This window comes from Gavialis gangeticus, unplaced genomic scaffold (genome assembly GCF_001723915.1).
Source record: "Gavialis gangeticus isolate Ggan-Ray unplaced genomic scaffold, GavGan_comp1, whole genome shotgun sequence".
Lineage (NCBI taxonomy): Eukaryota > Metazoa > Chordata > Crocodylia > Gavialidae > Gavialis > Gavialis gangeticus.
In genome coordinates this window covers 156,405,736-156,424,211 of record NW_017729032.1, presented here as the reverse complement: position 1 = coordinate 156,424,211, position 18,476 = coordinate 156,405,736, and the positions used below count along the sequence as shown (strand labels likewise).

General features: G+C 44.1%; 1 long non-coding RNA gene and 1 pseudogene across 1 annotated transcript in view; one reads left to right on the top strand and one right to left on the bottom strand.

Annotated features, from left to right (window-relative positions):
• Positions 1-1,902: 1,902 nt before the first annotated feature.
• Positions 1,903-3,551, bottom strand: LOC109302289 (annotated as a pseudogene).
• A 5,403-nt stretch (positions 3,552-8,954) lies between these two features.
• LOC109302392 overlaps positions 8,955-18,476 on the top strand; it is a 24,138-nt gene continuing 14,616 nt past the window's right edge. Inside the window, exon 1 of the long non-coding RNA XR_002098737.1 lies at positions 8,955-9,022. This is a non-coding gene — a long non-coding RNA (uncharacterized LOC109302392). The remainder of the gene's footprint in view (positions 9,023-18,476) is intronic.

Sequence of the window (18,476 nt, the reverse complement as noted above, 5' to 3'; positions counted from 1 at the left end):
AAGGCTGGCTGTGTGGCATCTTACAGGGTGCTGAGCACAAACATCAGTCTTCTAAAATAGTGCCTGCTAGTGGCAGGTCAGGCATTACAGCATGTGCGGCAGTTTCTCTCTATTGCATGCTTCTGGCTTGAACTTCAGAAACAGACATCACCCCTTCACTCCTGCTGCAGGTGCTCAGTCCCTCTGAAAACTAAGCCATAATCTTAACTCCTTCTATAAAGAAATGGGATCTCTTCCATGTGCATTCCTCTTAGCTCCTGCTCTCTCCTCAGATTTAAAGAAGGAAGGAAGTCTGGTTTGGTGTCTGGGGTTATGGTTCCCCTCTAGAGAAACTGGATTAATATTCTTGGTTCACTTCATACAGATCTCTGGGGACAGGTGTCAGTCCCGCCTTGGGACTGGTGTGAAACAATACTCTGGAATACCAGTCTCATTAAGTGACTTGTTGTTGCTGTCTCTCCTTATAAAATATGTGAGGTACAGTGATATGGGATGATGAAAGGCTTTGCATGCAGTTACCCAGCTCCCACATCATTTGATCTGCCCTTTGGATCTCCCAGTCCTCGGAAGGAGGTGTGTATTAAAGGCCTCCATTAGTACCCTGCTGTCCTTCCTTCCTTGAGAACGGGAGGTCAAAGGCAGTGCACAAAATCCCACCAAAGGCAATATATCCTGCATGTGCTACTGGCATTTTTCTCTTATTTAGTAGTTTCATTTGTCCTTATTTCCTTTATTGGAATAGAATGGTAACAAGTTTCTTGTTACAAGTAACTTGGAAATATAAGTAAAAGTGCAAGGTCTCACCATCAGCTACTTGGCCTATTGCCTGCCCCCCAGCCTTATATAGTTTGGTGAAGCTTTGACTTTGCTCAGAGGGATGGACAGGATCCAGACCCACCCAACATGGGAACTGCAGCCACTGCCAGCAAATAGTGTCCAGGGAGGAGAGACAGGAGACGGAGTACTTAGAATACCACTCAGACCAAGGTAGCAGGCTTTCCCAGGTGTGCAGAGGTGCCCTCAGTTGGGCTGGCTGGGTAAATGCAAACATGCAGTTATCAATCAATCCACAGCAGCACTGAGCTCAGTGAGATGATCTGCTCAGTGAGATGAATTTCACCTCCAACACATGTATTTTTATACAAACCAAAAGAAAGCAATCTTTCCTGCCCAAATGCAGGAAGGCTGGACCCGATGATCTTGTGAAGTCCCTCCCAAACCCTAACATCTATGAATGTATGAAAAAAATAACAAATATAAACACAACCTATATTTTGGGCCTTGATTTTTCCTCTCTGTTGTGCCACAGGGTGATTATGAGTTCCTCCCGATCCCAAGAAGGAAAACATGGCAAAATGTCTGTGAAGAAGGCAAATATCAATCCTTACTTTTGCTATCAAAGAGGGGGAATAACTTTACAACCCGAGGTGAGCAATTGATGGTGGATCATCTTGGGTCCTAAAGCACATGTGACTGAAACCTTCCACGTTGCCAGCATCAGCTGGTTGTTTCAGACTTTGCTTTCTCTGATACATCAGTGTTTTTACAGAGAGATAATTAACACATAATCCATATCTTACCATAAATTCTTATGGCATGGGAAGGCACCTGCAGCATTTGCTGCAAGGGAGATGTGTGAGATCATCACCATGCACCCCACCCACGTTTGAGTTTCCCCTATTTGCCCTGCAGTAAAATCACAGTGCCTTATAGACACAAGGTTTCTGCAGCAGGATGGTGAATGGGTGTTAGCTACCTGAAGTGAAAGCACACCTTTTTTGCAATTGGAGCTGTAGCACTTGATAGGACAGACATTAGTAGAAGCTACCCTGTCTGGGTAGCGATGTACAAGCAGGCACAGGCTGACAAATGCTTGTCCTTTCATTCCTACCCATGATGCCATCAGTTTCTTGACATCTAATGCACCTGTTGATAGCCCTGGATTTTAAGCCATGGACTTTCCTCCGCAGTCCATGATTTGCCCATGTCTCAGCTTCAAAAGTCTCCCTTAGTATGGTGGCTGGAGGTGGTGTTTCTCCTGCTGTGTATGTGGCTGGAAAGTCTGTCTCACTGTCAGTCACTTGAAATGTCCTAGTTGTCTGTGAACTGTAAAGTCTGAAGGCCAATGTCCTGGGGAGGGAGCTCACTGGAGTCCGCAGAGACTCGTACTTTCAAGCAAGCTATGCAGTCAGGGAAGGGAAGCCTCTCCAGGTCAGGGTAATGGTGGGCCATTGTGGGGAGATGTGGGTCCTCAAAGGAAGGGTTAAAATTAACACCCTCCATCAGCACAGTCACCTGAAAAAAGGCCTCTTGTTGGCACCTGTCCAGATCCACATTACACTGCATTACACTGTAATTACATTACACATTACACTGTCTTGGACCCCTGAGGTGTCCTCCTCAGTATCCCTCCAAAGAAAATGAGAGAACCCACACCCTGTAAGATTGGGCACAGACCCTCCATCCAGCTGGGAGCCTCCAGATTCAGAGATGGACTCCAACCCTTTATGACTCATGCCGGATACTCAGCCATTTAGTTCTCTCTTTGGGAACTGAGGCATTTCAATGTAGGGTGTGAAACTGTAGTCATCTTCCTCCTCTGACAAGGAAAGGAGAGAAGCTGCTGGTGATATGGTGTTTTTTGCTGAGGGATTGTTCCTCCTCTTCTGTGATTCCAGCTCTTCCATGAAGAATTCTTCCTTATTAGGCTTCTTCTCAAGAACCAATGGCAGAGGCCTTAGATAGGAAAAAACCTAGTGGGGAATGAGATTTGCAGGTTAGAGGGATTTTTTTGCTTTGATGGATTTTTCTAAAGCTAAGGCAATGAGTGTGCAACATGCCAGCATCACAGCCTTAGAGAATGACTCTGATCATGGACCTATTGGTAATGGAGCCCCAGCAGGCTACAGTGGAGTTATGCTAATGTACATATATGTAGAGTGCCCTGTGCAAGGAGGCTCCTTTCTGAGCAAAGCTGCCCACTGTTCCAGCAATGCAAATGGCAAAGAGTATGCTGGAGCTTCCTATCTGACTGGCTTACTCAGGCTAAGTGCCAAGCATCTTTGCCTCCCCACCTGCCCTTGCAATTAGGAAGACTTGCAGAGGCTTAGCAGCAGGATTGGACCCCCATCATCCCTAACCTTTTCGTGCCAAAGCTTGAGGTATCATCATGCGTTTAGCAACTTCTTTGCACAAACAGTTGATGGAGAAAGCACTGGCAGGAAGGAGAAGGAGGAGGAGGAGCAAGGGGACAACGATGGCAAGCAGGAGTTTCCAGTCCACTCCTGCAAGAGAGAATGCCACAAAACAGTTTGGTCACTGTAGACAGACGTTATAAATGATAATCCTCAGCTTTTACAAGAATTTTTACTCTAGAGATCCCAGGCAATAGAAGTATTACTTCCTTCATTTGGCAAAGGCACAGAGGTGAAGGGACTCATTCAAGATTACCCAGTAGGCCAGTGGCAGAGCCAAGGTGTCCTTACTCCTAAACTGGTATCCTCCCCAACACTGGTGAAAAAGTGGGATACTTTTTCACAGGAAATTTTCATTTTTCCTGGTCATTCTGGAGGCCAAAAGTGTTCAGCCTCAAATCAGATTATTTTAGCTAAAATATTTCTTTCACCGGAGAGTTCAACTTTTTGGATGCTTATGTTTCTGATGAAGAATTCAAATGTTTCAAAGAAAGCAGATACTTTTTTTTTGATGGGGGGTGGCGGGGGGAGGACAGCCTCTCTTTCAAAGAGAACTCAATTTTCTGGTGAAAACCAGTTTAAGTAAAAAATTTTCAGCCAGCCATAATTGCACCCAGTGGCCAACTGTGCTTCTGAAAGCCTTGCTCCTGCGCTATACCTTTGAGGTTCAACAGCACCCACACTGGCCTGGAGAACTTGCTGTGTTTCAGGTCAATGACTTTGAAGGAAGTCCAAGCACTCAGGGAGTAATTGCCACTGAATGCTGTGGAGTTGATCTCCACATCTTCTCACCCTTGTACTGCTTCTGATCCGAAACAAGGAAAGGAGAGGGTTGGGAACAACTGGGGATCTCTTCTCAGATTTGGGAGGTAAGTTAGGCTATGCTGCAGTCATGCCTGAATATGGTTCCTGTTTCTCTACCCCCATGCCCAGGACACCTGTTATTTCCATCAGCTGGTTAGGACTGGTCTCCAAAATCCAGGAATGTCCCAGCTGAACCAGGATGTATGGTCACCTTATGAATCACCCTCAGTTGGCTACTTGGCCTTCAGTGTTGGTCTTGCTTGACTATTTCAGTCTTTTAGAGACAGGGATGAACTTAAACCCATATCCAGTCCCCCCCAGCTTTAGGTCTCTCTTGCACCCAATCCCTGATGCAGCTTGGCTTAGTTCTTTCTACAACTAATGCAGTTTGGCTTAATTTGCTGACTTATCATTGGATCCAGCTTCCCAGAACTCCAAGTCATACTGCAGACTTTGAAACTCACTCTTCAGGCAGGAGGCCAGGGGGAAAGTGGCATTGACAGTCATTGAGTTTTCCTTTACTTTCACTCCCAGGGCCAGCGGAGCCAGCTCCACTGTAATTGAGTAACCAGGTGTCAGAGCAGCGCTAGCTTGTGAGCTGGAGTGCAGCTAAAGGCTGCCTTCTGAAAAAGGCCACATAGAAATCTCCCCTAGACAAGGTACCCCATATGCCTCAGCCTCTTAGATGGATTCTGACAGTGAAAGGTCAGTGCTCTAACAACCCGGTTTTGGGGCTGCAATAGCCATTACCTAGTGATAAACATGATAGGCAACTCTTGGTCCTGCAACATCCATTTGACATGTCCCAATAAGCACTAGGGCTCTGTGAAGCTTTGGGTGCTGATTTGATTTGGAGGAGATTTGGCCTGATTCGGCAGCTGAATCTCTGAATCTGAATCGAATCAGGAGACCAGTTAAAAGGTCTGAATCAATTCAAAGCTCTCCAAATCAATTTGGAAAAGATTCACAGAGCTTTGGAGATTCAGGCAGTCCCCGCTCACTGCCTCAGGGAGCTGGACCTGGATTCCATGCTGGTAAGTAGGGGGCTGGAGGAGGGGGGGCTGGAGGAGGGGGAAGGGAAACATGGGTGTCCCCTGCCAGGCCCTATGCCTGCATGCTCCCCCAAGCCCCCCTGAGCACCCCCGACCTCCGCCCACTCTCCCAGCCCCCACCCCCCATGGCTACCCTGCCTAGTCCCAGCTCCCTGCTCTTTAAAAAAAAGCCCCCACTCACTGGCTGCTACCAGGCAGGGGGGATCCCTGCTGCCCCCCACTGCACCATGCTATGTGGGGGGCTCTTCCACAAGCTCAGCCCCCCCCATGGCTGTCACAGCTGCCCCAGCCCTTAGCTCTTTAAAACAAAAAAAAGCCCTGCACTCACTGGCTAGTGCAGTAACTTTGGGGCTTTTGGGGGCTCATGGCAGAGTCCCTACGCAGTGTGAGGCAGCAGGGGGCAGCGGAGATCACCCCCCCACCTGGCAGCATCTGATGACTGCTGGGCTTTTTTTTTCAAGGAGCCGGGAGCTGGGGCCGGGCAGGGCAGCCATTGATGGGGCTGGGAGAGCAAGCAGGGGATGGGGCCAGTTCAGAGATTCAGTCGATTCGGTGGTGGCTGAATCTCTGAGTCAGATTTGGCCAAATTGATTTGGGATGGTGATTTGAATCACTGAATCAAATCACTCTTCCCCGAATCGGCTGAATCCGAATCTGAAGTTAATACTAGCTGCTTTGCACAGACCTAGGAAACATCTACTTCTGGCAAAGGCCCAAGTTGTAGCCAGCACTCATTCAGGTTCCCTTTCCAGAAGTGTAGCTGGCCTTACTAATCTCTTACAATTTGCTCAAATTGTGGTCTATAAATAAAGTAAAGGGTGAGCCTACAGAATCCTGATTAATCCTCACATCAGACTAGATTCTAGAAACTGAGGCATATAACTAGGTTCTAGCCAATATAATTAGGTGTACTGGGTCACAACCAGTAGAGCTGTCCAGTTGCTTTTTAAGCCTCTGATAACGTATACTTGATGTAAAACCAGTTGATGGTAGTATTCAATGGCTGGAGTGTTTCAAAGCTGACATAACATTGATGCAATTTCTGTCTTATCATCCACTCAACATAGAGGTTAATTAGTGATGTAACCACCCAAGGAACCAAGTTATATATGCTGTATGCTTTGAGATTAAAGTATAAATTATAATGATCTATAAAAACAAAGTTTCCCATGCATCATGTATGCTAGGAGTATCAAACTCATCTGGCCCCATGGGCTGGATGAGGGGCACAGGGCTGATCATTTGGCTAGACTGGACCTGCAGACCAGCCCCATGCACCAGAGCCAGCAAGTCTGGTCTAGCCTTCTAAGACTATCTCTTTCAGATATTGGCGTAACCCAAAGAGGCAATGGGAATCAGTCCCCTAAACAATCTGATGCTGGTACCAGTTCAACAACTCAGAGTGGCTGATAAGACAGCATGCTGTGCCTGTGTTGCTCCAGTAAGGTGGCTCCACATAAGAGATCAATTGAGTCTGCTAGAGTGGGGTAATTACTGCACTCTCATAGATGCCAGCATCATGTTCAGTGAGCTTTTAAGTGTTCCCACTGCCATTTTTCAGTGCAGGATGCTGATTCACATGCCGCTCTAGGAGCTTTACGTAGAGTGGCTTGTGGAGCCACTCTAATTAAAGCACCCCCCAACTCCCGGAGCATGTGTAGAAATGAATGTGCCCTGGAGCAGCCCCCAGCACCATGGGATTGGGGCTGGCACATGCTGAGTAGAGCATGCAGGACAGTTTGAGACCCATAGGCAGCACTGAGGGCTGGATGACAGGGCTCCGCAGACTGAATCAGGCACACAAATTGTATCTTTGACATGCCTGTTGTATGCCAAAGCACCTCATGTTTGTCAGAGACAGTTTAGTGAATGGTGAAAGCTGTTAACACTGGTAAGAACTCCAGGAATAATATATATATATTTCCTGAATATAGAATATAAATTCTGAATAATATTGACATGTTCTATTAATAGATTTGGCACAGTATTTAAGACGTTATTAGTTAAAGAACTCAATTAGCTGCAGCAAATATTAATTGCCTGGTTATTATTACTGATGCCTGTAAACATTATAATAGCTGAGAGTCATATTCTGTGCCATGCTGAGTCATAATATTTAGACATATAAATAAAAATAAATATAAAAGCAGCATTCTTATGAGAAGGGGTCTGATTAGTAAGGAAGAGGCTCCATAATTATTACACCAACATGTAGAACAAAAAAAGGACTGCAGTTGTGATAGATGCAAAAGCATTACTGCCACAAGACAAAGAGATGATACAAACCAGTTGACACTCATTGTAAGCTAACAGCAGGACTTTTTAAAAAGCCTAATGACACTTAGCCACACTTTCCTGCAGAATGGTACAATGGGCAGGAGTTCATTTTATATAGCCAGGAATTTTTAAACAAGAGAATAAATTCAGTTGTCAGTTGCAGTGGTATAACTAAGAACAGAATCTAGTCATTCATTCTTTGCTTTCTGTGGAGAAGAGGATAAAACAATGCTAAACAATTCTTAACTTCAAACCTAGACAAATGACAGAACTGCATTAGTAATTGTCTTTGTACTACAGTGGGTAGGACTGACATTTTGGACTGGATCCCTAAAGTAAATTTGGTTCTCTCGACAGTCATAACAGGGCAGCTCCATGCCCTGGGCAGTAGCTCTACATGGGACAGTGCCAGCTTTTGTGCTGCCAGTGGTAGTGATGTGGCCAGCTGCTAGTATTGGAAGAAGCAATTATGCACCCCTCAAAGGTAGAATGACCATACATCCCAGTTTGGCTGGGATGGTCCTGGATTCTGTAGGCTGGTCCTGGTTGGTTGGTAAAAAGTCCTAGGCTGGAGTCTGTTGAGGAGGTGGAGTGACATGGAGCACTTACACATGTGATGGACCTCTGCCCCAACTTGTGCTAATTAGCATGCATTGGAGCAGACTCGATTAATTTAGTCTGCTATGAGCCTGCTGAAATGTGCTAATTAGCATACTCATTCAGCCTCAGTGCCATGTGTATTCAGTATACCCCCACACTTCAAAATGGCGGTGGGGGTACTTTAACTAAAGCTTGTTGAACGAACTTTAGTTAAAGCACCCCCACTACCATTTTGAAACATGCGAGACTGAATACATGTGACACTACAGGCCCTTTAATTACAGCATCTCTCAAAGCTGCTGTAGTTAAGCTGCCCCCACCCTGCCCCATAGCATGTGTATAGATGCCCATGATGTCTAGGCTGGTGGTCAGGCAGACATTGCCGCTGCTGTATGGGAGTAAGGACAAGCCATGTGTTGGTGGGATGACACCTGCTGTAGTTGGCCCACTTCCCCCTCACAGCAGCAGTGGTGTCAAGATTAGGAAATATATGTTTAAATGCCCCTGATGGAACAAAGTGCTAAATTAGCTTTTTTTTCTGTTGAAGCATTTAAAATTGAAGGCTTAGATTTTTACCTTAACATTGCAGTGAGCAACATTGAAAACCTGACCCATCCAGGTTTGGAAAAAAAACAGGCAGTGGAGACTAGGTAGTGAAACTACAAGAGTCTATACTACTGTTCTCAACCAGGATGTTGCAGAACCCTGGTCTGCACTGGGATCATTTCAAGGGTGCCATATACTATTAGCACCATTAGAAGTTTCACAAGATAAACCCAGAGATTTTAAAATGGAATCCATAGCATTAAAGTATTCTGATCAGTTGTGGTCTTTTCAATTCCTTTACAACAGGAACATTGTAATTAAAAAAAAAGTGAAAATTAAAAATTAGCATTTTGTGAGAGGTGCCCTGAGTCTAACAAGGGATTCCTAGAATCTAAAAAGGTTGGGAACCACTGGTTTACACCATTTGTAGAGATGGCCCAAAGGTTTCATTGCTCCTTATGCCTAGTGTGTTTCCTTTAACAGTGGCTTCATTATTCCCCTTGGAAGTGTGGTGGCAGAGTGGTTATAATGTCTTCTTTGTCTCTGGAGGTAAGACTTAAGAGTCTAGAACTGTGCACTAAATTGCTCCATTCAGTCCTACTGTACATGGGTACCTGTCATTTGAGTGGTAGAGCCAAAAAAGCTGAATATGATACCAACTATGTTACCAGCTACAGAAAATGCCATACCTTCTTAACTACAGTAGCCCAATTGCCCATTAAGGTTGTCTAGACCCTTGATTTGACATTATTTAATTGGTCTCACTGCTACAAATTTAACTTTCCAAGCATGGGACAACTGACTTAAAATTTTCCTATTGAGGTGTGACATTTATGAACTTCTATGTTTATAAAAAAATGCAAAATGTTTGATGTTGCAAGAGGCAATAGTACGGAGATAACTCCATGGCCATTAAATTAGGTTAATGATATTTCCAGAACTGTGATTTATGCTGCAAAATAGGAATATATTTTTGTTCTCTAACATGACTGATTTGACAGTGTGGATTTGACTGATGAGTACTAAATGCAGATAAGTGACCACAGTTTTCATGCTAATATATTGCAGTGATGTCAGTGTTGCAAAATGTCAGATTGTTTAGTCAAATCTCGGAGTATTAGCATTTTGTTGAATCCTTGAGTTGATTCAATAGCAAATGGAATGTGTCACTGGATAGCATATGCCACTAAATAGTTCTATAATTAAAACAGTGCATTGCTTAACTTGCACTGTCTTGCATTAAAATCAAATGAACACACAAGTTTCTCGAGAGAAATGAAAGGGAAGAAAAACCATGAATTGAATAAAATAGAAACTGCTATCCAATAAGACCTCAAGATTATCTACCGTATAATGTGTTTTTGGTAAAAGCACAATGAAACCTAAGAAGATAAAAGATATTAATTTTTAAAGGATTCATTTTTGTTATCGCTCCCTGACTTATTCCACTCAAGGACAGAAAACAGAACATATCTTTTCTGAATTTCCATTTTGGCTAACTTGTGTTACTAAAAATGCCTGAGTGTGAATATATGCAAGTTCTGTTTTACATATGTCTGTGCTGGAAGGGAATGGATAGCAAAAGTCTACTGGATTATAAAGTTATCAAGTTATCCTTTTGTTTGCTTTACAGTACAATTTTTTTTCTCTTTGTTTCCTAACCTAGCCAGCCAAGAGCAAACAGATGTTGCTGTCAACCTTCCAGAATAATTTACAGTAAATGTTCTTTGATTTTGTTCCATTAAAGGCGCAGAAAGCAGAGCAATTCTCTGCCATAACTCACAGAGCTTCACAGGTAGCACTATGAGTTACACTGATCCCCTGGACCCAACAGAAATTTGCTATTGGGTTCAGAGGGTTGGGGATCCAGTTGCTGGCTGTAGGCCTGCAGCCAGTCTTCTCTAGCAATGCCCCTCCACTAGGCCTATGCGAAGTGGCTAGTATTCACTTTGGATTTGGATTTGGCTGATTTGGGGGACAGTGATTTGATTTGGTGATTCGAATCACTGTCCTGAATTGATTCAGCCAAATCTGATTCAGAGATTCAGTGCCCGCTGAATCAGCTGAATCTCCGAATCGAACAGGTCACATCCCCTGACCACTCTCCCAGTCCTATCAATGGCTGCCTTGCCTGGCCCCAAAATCCCAGTACTTAAAAAAAAAATCTCTGCACTCACTGGCTCCTGTCAGGCAGGATGGTGGGGCAATCCCTGCTGTCCCCCACTGCCCCATGCTGCATGGGGGGGACTTGCCATGGGCCCCAGAGGCCCTGATAGCCACTGCAGCATCCAGTGAGTGCGGGGGATTTTTTTTTTTAAGTGTTGGGATGCTGGGGCTGGTCAGAGCAGCCATTGACAAGGCTGGGGGAGTAGGTGGGGGGTGGGGGACACTCGAGGGGGCTGGGAGAGCAGGCAGGGGATGGGGCCTGGAGGGGGTTGCCCCATGGTCCCCTCCCCACCCTCCTCCAGCCACACGCCTCGCCCCCTACTTACTGGCACGGAGCCCGGGTCCAGCTCCCTGCGGCAGCGAGTGGGGACTGGCTGAATCTCAGAATCTCTGAATCTTCTCTGAATCTTTTCTGAATCAATTTGGAGGCTTCAAATTGATTCACACTTTTTTACTGGTCTCCTGATTTGATTCCGATTCAGAGATTTGGCCCTGGAATAGGGCTGAATCTCCTCTGAATCAAATCGGCAGCTGAAGCTCCGCACAGCTTTACCCTCTCAGCCCCAGCACTATTTTTACAATGAAAGGGGGAAAGGGAGCAGAGGCAACTCATTCTAGGGGTTCTCCAGCCAGTGCTGGAAGGTAGGGAGATTAGATTGGAGCCCCCACCCCCACTACAGTTGGGGCTCTAATCCACCTGCTCCACCCTTCAATGTCAGCTGAAAACCCACAGACTGAACTCCCTCTGCTCTCTTCCCCCCCACCCCCCGTTCTGAAAGCAGCACTGGGGCTGAGAGGTGGCACAGAGACAAGTTACTGAAGATGCTCCAGTGTTGGAAAACCACAACCCCTTTTTCTTTTCATAGAATCCATAGACATTAGGGGCTGGAAAGGACCTCGCGAGATCATGACTGTTTTATTTACACTAATACTCATCTCTGTTAACAAGCCTATTTTTACCCCTGGAGATGCTTTTCTTGGTCATGCCCTTTAAATTTGGCAGCTGCAACTCTACAGAAGCCATTTTGAAGCTGCACTTTACTTATTGCTATTTCCTATCCTCAAGCTGGTAAGCAGAAGTAATGCTTTTCTTTAGTTTTTTCTTTGTTCTTGGTGAAAAAAAATGGTTCATTCCTCTATCTTCTTTGTGATAGCTTAAAGAATTCCTTTAAGTGCTTATCTTAAGTGGTCTTGTATTATCTTTTTGGCCAAACAGTATTCCTAAATTCCTCAGTCAGTGCTTTGTAATTTGAATTAGAATTCCGTTAAAATTAAATGGAATGAGAGTTGAACAAAGAGGGAAGGAAGGGTAAAAATAAATAAATTAAATTCTGCCAACTCTACTTATCTGCTATTTATCCCCGTAGTACTTTAAAATACTTGAAAAGGTTTGTTGCAAAGACTCAGGACACTGAAAAACAGATGTTTAACAACTTCATTTAGACTTTGAAGGCATTGCAGCTGCAATGTGAAAAGAATAATGTGTAGGCTCTACCCAGAGGTAAACTTAAAAGAGGAACTGGGAATCTTTTATCCATTCAGCCACCAAATGGAAACTTTCATATTTAGGCTTAGTTGATGCAAGTCAAATCAATCTAATTCTCTTGTTCAGAACTGTAAACTTAAGGAACATTAATCATGTAGAAAAAGTGCCCATCCCATCTGACCTCCATGGTGGCAATGGAGATAAAATGTGAAGGTTGTAGATACTCTAGATACAACAAAGATACCAATAGCATGGCCGTATATATTTTAATAATAAGTCACTAATTTTGTTGTTCCTGATAGGGCTTTTGATTCCTGATTTAGATTTTTTAAAGTTATTTATTCTTCTATTTGGCCAGATATGTTAGTTCAGGTTTGTAAATGTTTAAGAATCCCCCAAACTCTTAACCATTTGATCATAGGATCATAGAAAATAGGAACCTCATAAGGTCATCTGATCTAGTCCTCTGCTCAAGGCAGTATCATCCCTGACTAAACCATCCCAATCAAGTGTCTGTCCAACTTGATCTTGAATGGAAATTCCACAAATTTTCTAGGTATCCTGTTCTAATGCATGCATCTGTCATAGTCAGAAAGTTCTTCCTAATCTTCAACTTTCATTTCCTCTGCTGCAGCTTGAGGTCATAGCTCCTAGTCTTGTTCTTTATGGTCACAGATAAAAGCCCATTTCCATCCTCTCTATAATTGCCTTTCAGGTATTTGAAGACAATTATCAAAACACTTGGCAGCAAATGTTTTTACCAGCTAATCTTCATGGTTATTCAATCTGTTTGACTCCCGTGAAACCACACAAACAGTGTAGCATGACATGAAATAAATATCACAAAGGTGAAGATAAACTATAGGTCATTATGTGCTTGAATTGAGCCCAGCTTATTTAATAAAATGGAAGTGAATGATTTGTTAATGACTACTTTATTGATCCCTTGTGCTCCAGCAATTTGGTTATACAGTATATTAGAAGCTAATTATTTTCCCTTTTCACCTAAAATGTTAATGACTATGGACAGTTTGCAAGTAAATTGGTGTCATGCATTGTGATGACAGTACACAAAACAAGTATCAGTCTGTGCAGTCATCAGTTTACAGTGTATCAGCATGAATTTAGGACAAAACCAATTTGAATGCTTTTTTTCCAAAGGCCATTTTATGTCAAAATATCTGTGAAGTGTGACCGATATGCTAGGAGTCAGTCAGCTGGACTGATAGTGACTTTCAATTTAACCCTGATTTTGATTTTTGCCTTAATTTTTTTCTTGTAATTTCCTTGATGTTGTTGATGGAAAAAAAGTTTCTTTAAAGCCTATAGAGGCCAACATGTCCTTTAAAACATATTATGTATACCAGTTATCCTGCAGTATTATCATCATGAATTTGACACAGAATTAGACAGCTATAATGATAAGCATGATTCCTGTTATTTACTCGATTGTCTCTCACCTTTGTTGCCAGCTGTCCAACTGTCACAGGCCAGCTGGGCACTGTGAGTATATCAATTTAGTTGCAGACTGACTGAGCACTGCACCTTTATTAGCCACTGGGCTTTTTGGGTCGGGATCGAGGAGGTGATGTTGGAAAGGAAAGAAATGACAAGTTTCACTTACAAAAAGGAATGAATTTTACTTATGACAACAAAAGATATAGTTTGCATATATAATAGTTAATAAAAAGGTTAAGATAATAAACAGACAACATAACCATACAGATTAAAATTGACAGTGATAATAAAACAGGTAAAGAAATTAACCAAGAGTTCCCACTTGGTTAGTAACTTATCAATAGTCGCTCGGTTAGAAGATGCATGTCAAGTTAAATCAGTGAAGTCAGACGTTTCTGAACTGGGCTGCCCAAAGGAGAACCGGTGGAAGCCCCTCAGTCAGGATCTAGTCCTCGCTCTCACAGGGAGTAAGAGAGATCCGTGGCGGTACGGGACAGCAATGACCCTTCTGTTCCGTCCTTCCCAAGGGTTACTAGGACATGTGTGTTCTTTTATATTCTAATTATGCTAATTTTTAGTTATGTGGCCATTCATAATATTGCTTTATAGCTGTTATCCTATGGGGTTAAAAGGTGTTAGAAATTATTATAATAAGTTATTGCCCAAGCTTGGGTTTATCCAATAAGCAAATTGCAACACAGCATCTTCAGGTTTCAAATTAACATTACCCTGCCTAAATCCAGCCCCTTCAGAACTCTCTGACTATGCTTTTTGAAGATGTTCTTTCTTGAAATGTACTAGATAAGCTAGGCATTTGAATCCAGTTTTTATCTTCATCAAGGCTAAATTCTGAGCCAGAAAGAACTATTAGGTCAGCTAATTTCACAGCTATAGCTTTGTCTTTGAGGCCTAGTCAGTTCCATAAACTGTTACAAGTTACATTTGGGGGTTACAAAAATACAAGCTTCATATTAGCGAAAGTTCCAAATGCCTCTAAGACGCACATATTTATTTCTTATTAATTTCTTTGGTTTTGGCTATCACAATCCACCCCTTGCTTCTTTGGAGCATTTGGTAAGGCCTACAAATATGATTTTTGCCAGGTGGCATGTACATGGTTGGCAGAAACAGCATTTATTTTGGCATGGATATTAGACTTAATTTTATAATAATAACATTTAAAAATTATATTAAACAATATTAATTTCACAACCAAACATATTACTATTACAAACTAGGGAAAAGGAGCATTTTTAGTAAAGGCATACATTTGCACAGTACAAATTACTTCATACTATTTCCACAGCAGGGGAATGTTAGTAGCACACTTAATAATTTGCCCTCCCTCTTGGGCTATGAGAACAAGCTGTTTACTTTTTTGGGCATCTTCAAGCAAATTGTTGATGTAGGTTGCTACCTTATCCCACCCTTTTAGTTGAGGCATATCTACATCTTGAACCCAGGACTTTGGAAGACTTAGGTTAAGGGTGAGACTTTCTAGCTGGGTTTTTGGCCACATTAAAATAGCTTCCTGATTTTGGACAATCAGGATAGCTGATGCTCTTTGAAAATCTTGAGCTTTTGCACAGCAGCTGGTGCAGGAGGTCTAAAATACTCTGTTGGGTTAGTAAAGGCAGCCAGGACCTTCCCAACAAACCCGCTGAGCTAGGGTAATGTAAGGAGTCGCTGGTAGGGTGTTATACAAATCATGTCAGGGGGACTATTGGGCCACCTGCTCTACAAAGTTCCCAAGTTGATTAGAATGCCATTTACAGGATATACTGGAGATTGAGCTAAATACTTGGGGCCTTCTGGGTTTATAATTTCCCAAATGGGATGATACAAGTCCCAGTCCTACATACATACTCCTCCCAGTCCTGTTGTTAAGAGATGGGCAGTGGACCATGTGCCGTTTGTTACCCCATGTATGACAAAAAAGCATTTTGTCTTGCTACAACCCTTCCATTGTGTGCCCCATGTGTCTCGGTAAACTAACCGTTGGGTCAAAACTGGGGGTAGTCCATGGCATTTTAAGTCAGCAGGCCATTCTTTGTGTCAGATCTCTCATCACCTGGGAAAAGTGAAAGTTAAGCAAAAGCTGCCCTTGGGCACACGCGGTGCTCTAAGTTTGATTAGCATCAGCTTGAAAGGCTGCATGCATTAACAGATAACTTATTTGTGCTGCTTCACAGCCAATGGTTGCTACTAATTCATCAGTGTATTCTAGGGCCATGTTATTAATCATACCCCCTTTAGTGACAAAACCTATAGCTTGCCGTATATCCATGATTTTTTGGGTGTTTTTCTGAGATTTATCTATGTTTCAAACTCCCGTAGCTGAATTAAGCTCGTTCCACACGTGGTCTAGGGTACCTCTTTTTTTCTGGGCGCTTGGAGGCTGCTGGGCTACGGGTTGGAAAACAGTTGGCCAAGTCCAGCGCAACATTTTCTCTGCCAATCGGGTGCCAGCACAACAGTTGGGGAATGCTGTTCTGATAAACTATTGTTCAGGGTTAAAGGTAATACGGATATTAAACAAAGAGGCATTGAGGAGAACTGGAGCCCTGGTCTGGGACCTCCGCGATGGGGTGACATTAGGCAAGCGAGGTAGTGGATACACCTGTGGTGGCTCTTTTCGGATTAGCAATGTGCATCCCTGCTTAAGGCAAAAAATGGACAGGGGTTCTCATGTCTGGGTGCTTAACCATTTCCCTTTTTGTTTCTGGGATTGGTAAACTTCCCAGTGGGGTTGGTTTATTCACTGGAATGCATCTCCATTTGCGTACTTGAACACACATTGTCCAGGTACAACAATGGCATGGGTATCTTGCAAAAATTATTCTGGCACAGTGCCCCCAGCTAGTTTTTCTGGGTTGACCAGGGCTGTGCCCTGCAGACTTTCCCAGACTGTTTGGCAATAGGTGGCTATAGTATATTCAATTCCGTGAGCGATCCCCCCTTTCATCCATATGGCAGAACCACAAAATACCCAGAACATGGGGTGTGTTGGCTTCCCATTCCATGGACCACCACTTAACAGCATAAGAGCTGTTTTTAAACTACTATAGTACCTTGCTATACTTGGAGGACCAGTGTATTTGGTGAGCTGTACACCATTGTGCTAAAGTATCGATGGGTAGGGGGACTGCCGGAGAAATTGTTTCCCATGGAGGTGGAGTCGGAGTCGGAGGTTTTGGTCATCTCTTTGGGCTCTGGGTGGTTGTAGAATTTCAAGCTGCAGGTGGGGTTACAGTAGTGGTCACATCAGGACTCAGGGTGGGCAGTGTACCTGCAGGCAAAATATAACAGCACCAGGCCCATTGGAAGAAACCACAACAATCTCCCCCTGTCCCACACTCGTTTTTCCCGATTCTGGCATATGGGAGGAAACCAAGTAACCACTCTGTTCCACAGTAACATTGACAGGTTCCCCCTTGCCAGTCCACAGTCCATCACCGACGACTGAGAGGCTAGTTTCGCACTTCTTCGATTGCAGTTGGGCATTCCCAGTATTTCAGTGTGTCTGAGGCCTTGGCAGTGGGTGCAATCTGGGGTTCAGGAGTATGGGAATATCCCACATCAGTCAAACAACAGCAAACAATTAGCAGTCCTGTCATGATGGCATTCCACTCCTTCATTGCTGGATGGGGGTGGTGGCATTGCTCTGGAGCAGGATGATGACTCCAGAGCACCCCAAGGTTGCTACGGCTTGCCGGCAGATGGACCCAATCTGCAGGAACAAGGAAAAATGGAGTCTGGCTCCCGTTAGATGGATCTGACCTTGATACACACCATGAGTTACGTGTGTCCTGTGCCATTAGCATCCCTTCCTATTTGTCCCCCTGTGGATGCTTAACTACTACCTGATCTCCCGCCTGGAGTTTCCCCCAACCACTTCTTGGCCGTTCCACTGCTGGCTTGTGGGGCCCACCTTGACCAAAGGCTTGCTGCACGGGACTTCCTCCGGAGTGGGGCCAATTGTTGGTCCAGTTGACTGAGCGATCCAGGTGCAGGTCCTAGTCTTTGAAGGCCAAACCAGTGGCCATTTGCAGGTTGCACTTTAAGATACCATTGGCTTGTTCTACTAGTCTATTAGATTGCAGGTGATAGGGAATGTGATATGTCCACAGCACTTGATGTTTTGCAGCCCACTCATAGACAAGATGGTTGCGAAAATGTGAACCATTGTCACTTTGCAGCTCTACAGGAGGTAAGTAGATGGCTAGCAGGTTTTCTAGTGCTGCACAGGTGTTCTGTGTAGTGGCCTTGGCAGAGGCCTGAGCAAACATCATTCCAGTGACTGCTTCCACTGCTACAAACACATACTGCCGCTTTCTGGGTGTGTGGGGAGGTGGGCCTATAAAGTCACATTGCCAAACTTGCCATATTTCTTTCCCATCATGTAATGACAAAGGGGCAGTTAAGGCAGGGGTTAGTCGGGACTTGACTTCCTGGCAGATGATGCAGGAGTTGACTAATTCCCGTGCTTCCTTTTTGTTTAGGTGAATGCCCCAGGTGGCTGCTAGGCGAGTAGTGCCATCACGGCCAGGGTGCCCATGCTGTCGATGCAGCCATTCTGCAGCTAGCACTCCAGGGGTTTCCTGGAGGGAGGGGCTGGGTGCCTTCTCTGGGGGTGGCTGAGCTTCTGCCTCAGCAACAAGGGCTTCTGTGCTGCCTTTGGCTAGCTCATCTACTTGCCTGTTCCATTTTGCTTCAGGCCTTTTAGCTTTTTTGTTTCCATGTTCTGCACTAACATGTTGTATATGTAGGGGAAGGACTCCCTCTGCCATTACTTACAAAGTTTTCCAGTTATCACAGTGTGACGGGCTAGCTGGCAGTGACCTGGCCCAGGGGTTTTGAAAGGGCAAAAGATGATTGGAGGACTTGGGATTC